At 52.9% G+C, this 9,696-nt stretch overlaps 1 non-coding gene across 1 annotated transcript; it reads left to right on the top strand.

Annotated features, from left to right (window-relative positions):
- The first annotated feature begins 8,364 nt into the window (after positions 1-8,364).
- TRNAK-CUU (transfer RNA lysine (anticodon CUU)) lies at positions 8,365-8,437 on the top strand. Its single transcript has one exon. It is a non-coding gene; the product is annotated as a tRNA-Lys (tRNA).
- The last annotated feature ends 1,259 nt before the right edge of the window (positions 8,438-9,696 follow it).

The raw sequence follows: 9,696 nt of genomic DNA, 5'->3' as shown, positions 1-9,696 counted from the left end.
GGTGACGTGTGTCTCTTGTGGCCTCTTTCACTGACCCCACTCCCTGAAATAGCGCGTCTTCCTCCCCCGTGCCCGCGTCGGTGGCAGGTGTTCCCTGCTGCTCAGAGGGCGGCCGGGGAGATGAGGGAAATGCACGTTCCTAAGCCCTTACGACAGGCCAGACACACGGCAGAGCCTTTAGGTGGTCCCGTCTTTTTGCACGGACTCAAGTAGCTGGCGCTACACCCTTTCCGGAGACACGTGGTTCTAATAGTGTGCAGTCCGGCCCGCTGGGGAGTGTTCTGGAAGTGTGTCAGAGTGGCTGTGTGCTGACCGTGATCGCGGGGTCCGGTCGGCATTTCACGGGCAGAGGCCGGGGTGCCGGACGGCCCGCAGTGCATCCTGGGGCAGCTCCGCGCCCGCCCGGCGCCACATTCGAACCCCACTGGACGTTTATGTTGGTGAGAAACTTGTTTATTAACACCTGATGCTGAGCCAAAGCCCATCTACATCCAAACACGAGGTACTTTGTACAAGGTTTTACTGTTCATTTTCCAGGAATGAGCTACGCGGGGTGAAGAGACCCTCGAGGTTTCGAGTGGAGCTTTCCCAACCTTTGCCAACCTTCCGCGGCAGCGGCGCCGGCCACATCTGAGTCGCTGGTGCGAGACAACACACAGCGGTCGGTTTAGATTTGTCGCTGTCACCCTCCAGGAGTGAGAGCGTGAGCAATATGTGCGCATGCGCCGTGTGTGTGAGTGTGTGTGCGTGCGTGTTTGGGGGCACACACGTGCGTGCACACATGGGCAGGGAGGCGCAGCTTTATACAGCGATCCAGGCAGGACTCTGAAGAGCTGGCTTTGGAGGTGAGACCTGAATGACACGAAGGAGCCAGCCAGGCGGGACACGCGGACGGTGTACACTCCAGGCTGAAGGCACAGCAGGAGCAAAGGCCCTGAGGTGAGGACAGAAGTTTGATCTGTCGAAAGGACGGCCTCCGTGCCTGGAACACAGCGCACGAAGGAGAGAGTAGGTGGTCGTGAGATGGGAGGGGTGAGTGAAGATGAGCTTGGGAGCCCTGTGGTCTACGGGAAGGGGTCCGGCGGTCATTCCTGATGAGACAGGAGCATCAGAGGGAAACCCCCCCTGCCCCGGGCCTCGTAAGGGGTGCGCACTCTGAGCCAGCATGCTGCCTGGCACACAGCGCAGCGGAGGCCCAAGGCCGGCCGGGTCCAGTCCGGACTCCCATGCAGGCTTGTCGACCCTGCTATTCATGTTGAGACCCCAACTGTGGCCTCAAGTGCAGGCATGAATCTGGTTTGTGATCTGCACATGCGGACTACTTCCTCTCCTCTGCTCAGAGCTGCTTTACCGTTCCCAAGCCAGCTCTGCTGGTTTCTCTTTCCTTCCTGTGCATTTCCAGTTTTCTTCCTAGTGTTTATGATGCCAGGCATTTTCACCTACGTTACTTCACTTGAACTTGGCATCAACACTCTGAGGTGTAGGTGTCATTATATCAAGACAAGTGAAGAAATGGGCTCAGAGACGCAAAGAAACCGAACCAAGATCACACAGCTTATAAGTAGCAGGGATTCGAGCGCAAGTCCATCTGGCCTCAGGGCCCCTAGTCTTTCCTTGACCCCACACGCCACGTCATATCACTTATGTTCTCCCATCTGATTCAAGTAATTGTAGTTACTCCCTGCCTGAGCATGAAGGGAACACAGGAATGTGGAGCCGAGAGGGCAACAGGGGCAGGAGACCTGGGGACCAGAGTTGAACCTCTGGATCCACAGTGTTGGGTTTCTGTCTCTTATAACTGAAGGTTTCCTTACCCGTCCGAGAAGGTAGGACAGGATGGGGGCAGGGGAGGGCTTTGGATACCAGCCTGAGTGGAGGACGGAGGTCGACCCTGAGACATGCTTCTTGGAGCTCTAAGATCCAGTCCAGGGTCGGGCAGCTGGTAAGTGGCAGGGCCAATGTTGGAACCCAGGCCTGACTCTGGGAGCAAGGTGTGTGCAGTTCCCACTCTTGAACTCATGAATTTCCTGAAGGTTCTGAACCCACTCCTTTTGAACAGGTTAATCACCAGTCTGCATCTGCCCTTGTCCTTCTCTTCTTTTCTAGCAGAAAAGATTCTGAAAGACACTGTCCCTTTCATCTCAAAAGCTCCTGCCTTACAAGGTTAGCTTCTCAACTAAATTTCCTGGAGAATTCTTTCCACACTCAGGCTCAGGGCCTGGCCGGCCTGGAATAGGAGGTCTGGTAGCCATCAAGGACCATCCCACGGAGCCAGCACCTGAGGCCATGTCCAGAGTATGAGGGGAATTTCATAATAGGACCCCCACTTCAAAGCCACTGCCTTCAATGGCGCCTGGGGAGTTCAGTTTGCAAAACAGAGTGGGAACAGCGGATGCGGTGTCCCGTGAGTACGGCCCTGTAGTAGGAGGCTTGAGCTTGAATCCCTGAAGCGCTGCTTTCTGGTCATCCCGCTGTGGGCCACAGTTTCCTCAGCTGTCCAAAAATGATCATTCTATTTCATCGTCGCTATTGTGAGAAGTATGTGAGGTAATGGGCGTGAAATCACGCTGCAAACTGTGGAGTGCCCCAGCCGTGTAAACGGTGGTGGTTAAATGATCCCAGGGTCCTGGGATCGAGCCCCACATCAGGATCCCTGCTCGGCAGGAAGCCTGCTTCTCCCTCTCACACTCACCTTGCTTGTGTTCCCTCTCTCACTGTCTCTCTCTCTCAAATAAATAAATAAAATCTTTAAAAAAAAAAGGGTGGTTGTCGTTATTAGTTGATAGGTCATCTTCACTCTTGGGAGCCTCAAGAAAGTACCTCAGGAGGCAACCAGACTCCCTTCCACCCCCATTCTCCAATATGAACACTCTACTTAGCCTTATTTAAGCGAGAAAGCTCTTCTCTTCACAGGGAAACTCAGGTAGGACCTTGGACCTCCCTGGGTCTCCATTTTTTGGTCTATATTGTGGGGCTGGGAAGGGGGAAGATCTTAAATTTGGATCCTCCCTGAGGAACATGATGTCCCACCGGGGAAGTCTGCACCCCAAAGTCACTGCCAACAGGGAGAAACCACCACGGACATCACATCCCAGAGCCCCGAATGACCGGAGCTGTCCCGTGTACCCTCCAGGCCCAGTGCCCCAGTTACCCCTGAACACCTCTGGACATCATCTCTCCATTTTACAGAAGATGAAACTGAGGCCCAAGAGAGCAAGACTGCAAGGGAGATGACTACAGGATCTGTTCAGCACTCCCTTCCTCTTCTAGAAACTGCTTGGTTTCTACACCACACCAGCCAGGAGTTCACACGGTGGCTGCCATGTTCTCATAGACCCAACCCTTGGCCACAGTGGAGTGATCCAGCAACCTCATCTGGAACTGGGCCAGTCAGCTCCCCTGATGCATTTGTCAGCCTGGAACTGGGAAGGAGTTCTCTGGTGGAGGCGCCACAAGATAGGGAGGTAGATGTTGTCTGCCATGGGATGCAGATTCAGCCAATGTCTGTCTGTCTGTCTGATTCCTGATTTCTGTTGTTGCCAAAGCCAAGCCGCCTAGCTACCATGCCCCCTCGGTGGTATTATGATAGATCTTTGTTGGTTTTGCCCATCCAGGATCCCTTTCCCTCATTTTGATGAAAGCACCCACTTTCTCTTCAGGAAATTACGCCACCATCTGTGTCCTGGGGAGACCGTCTGGGAGTTCCTCCATCCTGCCCCCAGTCATGGAGTGGGCACATGACCCAAACTAGTGCAGCTGACTCAGTTCTCTGGGGTGTCTAGCTAGAGCAGAGTGATGTCACTCAGGCATTTGAATGGCAGGCCCCTCGCAACGTGACGCAGGGGCTCTAAGTGCCTCCATCCCCACGTTGCCCTCATTTCTATCTTTCTCAAAACCTGGTTGTGTAATTTGACTTTGATCCAATCTAGTATCTATCCCATGCAGCCATGTTTTGCTGAAGTTTTCCAGAGTTGGATTCTCTGGTTTGTAACCAAAGGCTCCTAACTGAGAGAGAAATTGGAAGTGGAATGGAGTTCTACGCCACATCCTGCAGGAGGTGTGGGGTAGTAAAAACGACTGGGCTTTCCTGGGGCCAGGGAGGTTGCTGTGGTGCTTGGCCCTGGACAGCAGCCCACGGGGTGCAGCAGCAGAGGGCCGGTTCCTGTATTACCTGGTATCGCCTGACCCCCGAGAATGTGGCTGTCAGAGAAAGGGCAGCTTCTGACACAGTTCGGTTTTAAGGCGACGAGGAATGCCCAGGCTGGGGGACAGAATGTTGTGTTCCAGCTGCGTGGAGTAATGTAAACGGAAAGTCAACAAAGCAAGCCCAACTTTAATCCTGTGTGTGTGTGTGTGTGTGTGTGTGTGCGCGCGCGCGCTGGGGAGAGACACAAGGAAATGTAGAGCGTTTCTGTGACCACCGTGAAAGAACCTCACGACTTGCTGCAGGGCTGAGATCTCCAAAAACCAAAGTTGACAACTCATCGTGCAGGTTGCTGAGCCGACAGGCCTGCTACGCTTCTGTGCGGCTTCTGGCCAGTGGAACGGCCGCGCAAGGGGATGTGGGAGACACCCGAGGCCGTCTCCAACACTCGGAGGAAGCAGTCGCCGTCCTCCCGATGGAGAAGGCTCCCAAGGTCCTGCCTGCTCTGGCCACCCCTCAAGGCCGCTAGCTGGAGGGTGGGGATGGGTTTTGGCCTGGAGGGTGAAAAACAGACTGAGTGGGAAAGAATCTTGGACCCATACAGAACTACGGAAACTGTTCATTGGTACCAGCAGAAATCTGGGGGGTATCTGTGGGGATGGATTTTTGCGGGGCTTGGTGAAGGAAGGGGCATGGACCATTGGACCAGACTGATCTCCTCGATGTGGATGAGTGGATCAGGGGTCCTGTGTTCTCTGTGCCAGCTCCAGCAGCTGCCTGGGTTCTGACCATTGATGGGTTGGCCAAGGCAAACCTGGACCGAATGCTGGCCCACGTGAAATGAAATCTAAAGGCCCTAAATCCCTTGGCATCATATAGAGGAAGGGACTCGAGGATTTCTGGACAGGAACGCTGGATTGGATTTATTTTGTGCCTCCTTCCCATAAATATCTCTGCGGCCCTCACTGAACCCAGAAACTTCACCTTTGCTTTTGAGGAAAGTCTGCATCAGGCGTGCTTGGTGAAGGGCTCCCCGATCTCCCCGGGAAGGAAGGAAGCAGAGGTGTGGGAGGCCAGGCGTTGGCATTTAGGTGCCTCAGAAATTAAGTGAAAATGGTCGCCCTAATATTCAGGAGGTTCCGAATGAGGCAGGATCTGTGCGGGAGGGCCCGGAAACGATAGAGCTGACCACCAGTCTGACTTAATTGCACCACCAATAAAACATAAGAAACAAAGCGAAACAAAGCAAAACAAAAAAACCAAAAACCGACCATCACCTAACACCGAGGCTTGAGTTCCTTTATTGATCTAAAGCCCCTTGAATGGAGGATACACTGCTTGCCCTCGGGGAAGGTCTCTGCCATACTCCCACCCGAGTGTAATGTGAACGTTTCTCTTGCCTTCTCCAAAAGATCCCCACTTTGGCTCCCTGACCCTCGGAGGCCATCATAGTATAAAAGGCCAACAGATCCGACTGAGCAAACCGTTTTGAAGTAGAAAACTCAAAGCAGTACCACACCTTCGGGGAGGCTGCGGGGACAGCCGAAGACCCTGGAGGGTGATGACTCCTGCAAACACCATTAGTTTCCCCTCTTTGGCTGGTGCAAAATTCGATGGGTCTTGGAAAATGGCAGTGAGCTATTTTAATCAAGTGGCAATTCCCATTTCAGCTGCTGGGTTAGATACGCGGTCCTCGGTGCAGTCCCTGGAGCTCATATGCGTCTATTGGTTTCATTTTCTATTCCAGAAACCACTGGCAACATTCTGCTATTAGTTGGAAGGGATAACAGTTTTCCTTTACCGCTCGACTCAGGGATAGCTTCGTTCGCAGAGCTGCACCGGAAAGACTCTGATTGTCCTATTCCACAGGATATCAGACCGACCCACTACGCTGATTCAATCACATTAATAGGGCCTGGAGAGCACAGAGTGTGCTTTGGGTTACATATAGGATAGGTTCCTGATGTTAGAAACATTTTTTTAAACTGTGTGTGTGGGCAGGAGTGAGTGTAAAGTGTGCCGGGGGGCAAAGAGCCAGAATGCAGTGGACATCTGCTAGTTTGCCTGACAACCTTCCCCTTTATGTTGGTGGCGCCGCATGACCTTTTCTTTGGGTAACTACCATTCTTCCATCCCAGCAGATGTTAATCCAGGTGCCTTGTCCTCCATCCCCAGCAACGGAGAGGCACGGGACCAGAGCTAAGCAAATGAACCTCTCCACTGGGACTGGAACGGTGAGCGGAATGACACAGGGGAGGAAGGTGAGGGAGGGCTGAGCATTTAGCTGGCAGTGTCTTTAACAGAAGATTCATGAGTCCCACCACTGAGGGCCCCAGAGCTCCCCTCATTCCTACATGTCTTGAAGCCTGGTCAGTCAGCTTTTCCTCCGACTGGGTGAATTTCACCGATACCCTTCTGTGGCGGGCTGAATGGTGGTCCCAAAGATATGTATGTCCACATCCTAGTCTCTGGAACCCATAAATGTTACCTTATTTGGAAAAAAAGTCTTTTTGTAGATGTGATGACATTAAGGGTCAAGATGAGATCAGCTTGGATCAGCTAGGTGGGCCCTCCGTGCCATCAGTGCATCAGTCGGGTCCTTCTGCGAGAGAAGCGCAGGGAGACTGGCGCGCACAGAGGACAAGGTGACGTCATGACCGAGGCAGAGAATGGAGGGACATGGCCATAAGCCAAAAACACTGGCAGCCACCAAAAGCTAGAAGAGGCAAGAAGACTCATGCCTGGAGCCTCCGGAGGGAGTCTGGCCCTGCTGACACCTTGATTTTGGATTTCTGACCTCCAGAACTGTCAGAGAATAAACTTCTCTTGTCTTAAGCCGTCAGGTTTGTGGCATTTCATTATGGCAGCCACAGGAAACTAATATGCCTTCCAGTAAATTCTTTCTTTTCCCATAAGATAGTTTCTTCTTTTAAGATTTTTTTTTAAGATTTATTTATTCACTTTAGAGACCGAGCGCAGGTACAAGCGTGGCGAGGGGCAGAGGCAGAGGGAGAGAGAAACCGCAGGAGACTCGTCACTGAGCTCGGAGCCCAGCACGGGGGCTCGATCTCATGACCCTGAGATCATGACCTGAGCCGAAACCAAGAGTCAGACACTCAGCTGGCTGTGCCGCCCAGGTCAGTTTCTGTTGCTTGTAACCAGAGAACCTTAGTGGTAACAGTTGTTTATCACTCCAGTTATCTGTAATGAATCACTCTTTTTGACCAAGTTACTTCCAGCTGGATTCCTGTCACTTGCACCCTGTGCCAAACCCACCACTGGAAGCAGAGAATGTGGATTCAGAGTTGCTCCACGTATCCCCCACCCTCCCCGTTCACCCAGAAAGCACGCCAGGCAACCAGCTCCGGTACAGCCAGAGACAGGTCCCTGGGCCCAGCCACTTATTTGCATAATCGTTTTCTTTGACGCCTGGGAGTGGGAGCGAGTTGTCGCTTTTTTGCCAGGACAACACCTAACCTGGTGATGGATGCAGGCCAGACCATTCTCCCCTGAGCTTTCCCTCCACTAGCTTTAGGGACCTGTCTGTGGGATTGGAAAGTCTGGAAGCTCTCTGGCTCCTTAGTATGTTCAGCAGTTTGGCAAGGGTGGGCAAGCAGCCCTCCCCTCTCTGTGCCCCGACCTGCGCAGAGCGGGGCCTGGACTTACACGGGGAGCATGCGAGAGGGCCGGCGTGCAGGCAGGGAGTCCCCAGCAGTCCCTTGGCTCAGCTCCAGCCCCTGCCCTGTCTGCACATGGGGGCCTACACGAGGCCCACACACATGCCGTGCCCTCTGCTAGGGAACACTTCCTGGAACCCCATTGCCTAATTAACTGCTTATCCATATGACAGCAGCTTAAACTGTCACGCTCAGGAAAGTCTTCTCTGACCCCGTTAATGGTCCCTGCTACATGACGTGCTCCTGGCTCCCTGTGCCTGGTACAGCTATTAACATATTTCTGTGATCACTGGATTTAAACCCATCTCCCTCCCTAGTCTGTAGCTTCACGAAAACAGGGATACGTGTTTTGTTCCCCATTGTATCTCATGAACCTGGCAAACAGTCAATGAATCAGAGTCCAGGTGTGTCAAGTATATCTGAGAAGTGGCGATATGTGTGTGTGTGTGTGTGTGTGTATGTGTCTTGGGGGCACATTATGGGGAAACGGAGAGAACATGCCTCCCCCAAAGGCATCCGAATTAAAAAAATATACTAAGGGGCACCTGGCTGGCTCAGTTGGTAGAGCATGTGACTCTTGATCTCAGGGTTGTGAGTTCGAGCCCCACGTTGGGTGTAGAGATTACTTAAAAATAAAATCTTATAAATAAATAAATAAATATAAATACACACACACACACACACACACACACACTGTTCAGCTAAATAAAACATGTCTGCAGACCACACATGAAGCCCCAGCCTGTGAGTCTTCCAAAGATATTTGTTGACTGAATAAAGTAAGGAGGAAGGGGAGACAGAACTGGGAGAATCTTCTGTTCAGTCTTGTCCACACCCTCTCAAGGGCAAGACCTCTGTCTGGTCATTTCCTCTTCCTCCCAGCGCTCGGCACACAGTATGCTGTACGAATCAGCTGATCCATGAGTAGTAGTCACTAAATACCTTCTCCTTGGAAGCCTGGGTTCAACCAATGTCTTCCATGTTGAAGCTTCACATGGCAGGACAGATAGAGGTGTAGCCAGGTGATGACAGTACAGTAATGGGTGTTCGAGGAACAGTATGTGAACAAGGCTATGGGAACCCTTGCCTCCCCAAATCCTCAGAGGATTCAGCAGGTGAGCATAAGAGATATGCCCCCAGCAAGGACGAGGGGGCTGGAGCTGGCCGAAAGGGGCAGAGGTCTCAAGCATCTGCCTGGATGATAACTCAAGGTAGGGCTGGAGGTCTGCACGGTGGGACGAAGAGAACTGCCAAAGTCAGCCTGGGGGGACCCGGGGGTCACATGTGTCCATGCATAGCAGCTCCTTCACCACCAACACTTCAGAGTTGAGCTGGCTTTAAATTAGTGACTCCCTGCGACATTTGCCTTTCACTTCCCTCTGGGGCCCAGGCTGTGACCACCTGACAGAGGGGCTGAGATCTGGAGATGGGGCAGGGGCGTGTCCACTTCACACATCAGGTCCTAGGATGGGACAGGCCAGGGCCCTTCAGAGTCTGCATCTCAAGCCAGCCCCGGCAGGAAGCCGCAAGGCTATTGCTTGGCAACTGTTACACGCCAGCTAAGGCAGCGGCTCCTCTTCCTTCCTCCCAGACCTCATCTTTGAGAGCTGCTCTCGTTGGAAACTTCTGGAAGAGAACCACAGCTGAGGTGCAGCACTCCTCCATCTGAACCCCCTGTCCGGTCCTTTCCCTAGCCCTGACAGAGCGTTTGAACCTGACGGATCAACTCTGGAGATCCGTGAACCCCCTAAAACCACATGCGAACTTTGTGAGGGCAGAAGAAAGACGGCACGCAAGGAACACCACAGCGAGCCTGGATTCCAAACTTGGCTCCACCGCGTCTAGCTGGGTGACATTTGGGCAAGTCCTTGCACC

The sequence above is a fragment of the Ursus arctos genome, unplaced genomic scaffold, assembly GCF_023065955.2.
Source record: "Ursus arctos isolate Adak ecotype North America unplaced genomic scaffold, UrsArc2.0 scaffold_16, whole genome shotgun sequence".
NCBI lineage: Eukaryota > Metazoa > Chordata > Mammalia > Carnivora > Ursidae > Ursus > Ursus arctos.
Note: the sequence above shows the minus strand (reverse complement) of the source record. Positions and strands in the feature narration are given on the sequence as shown.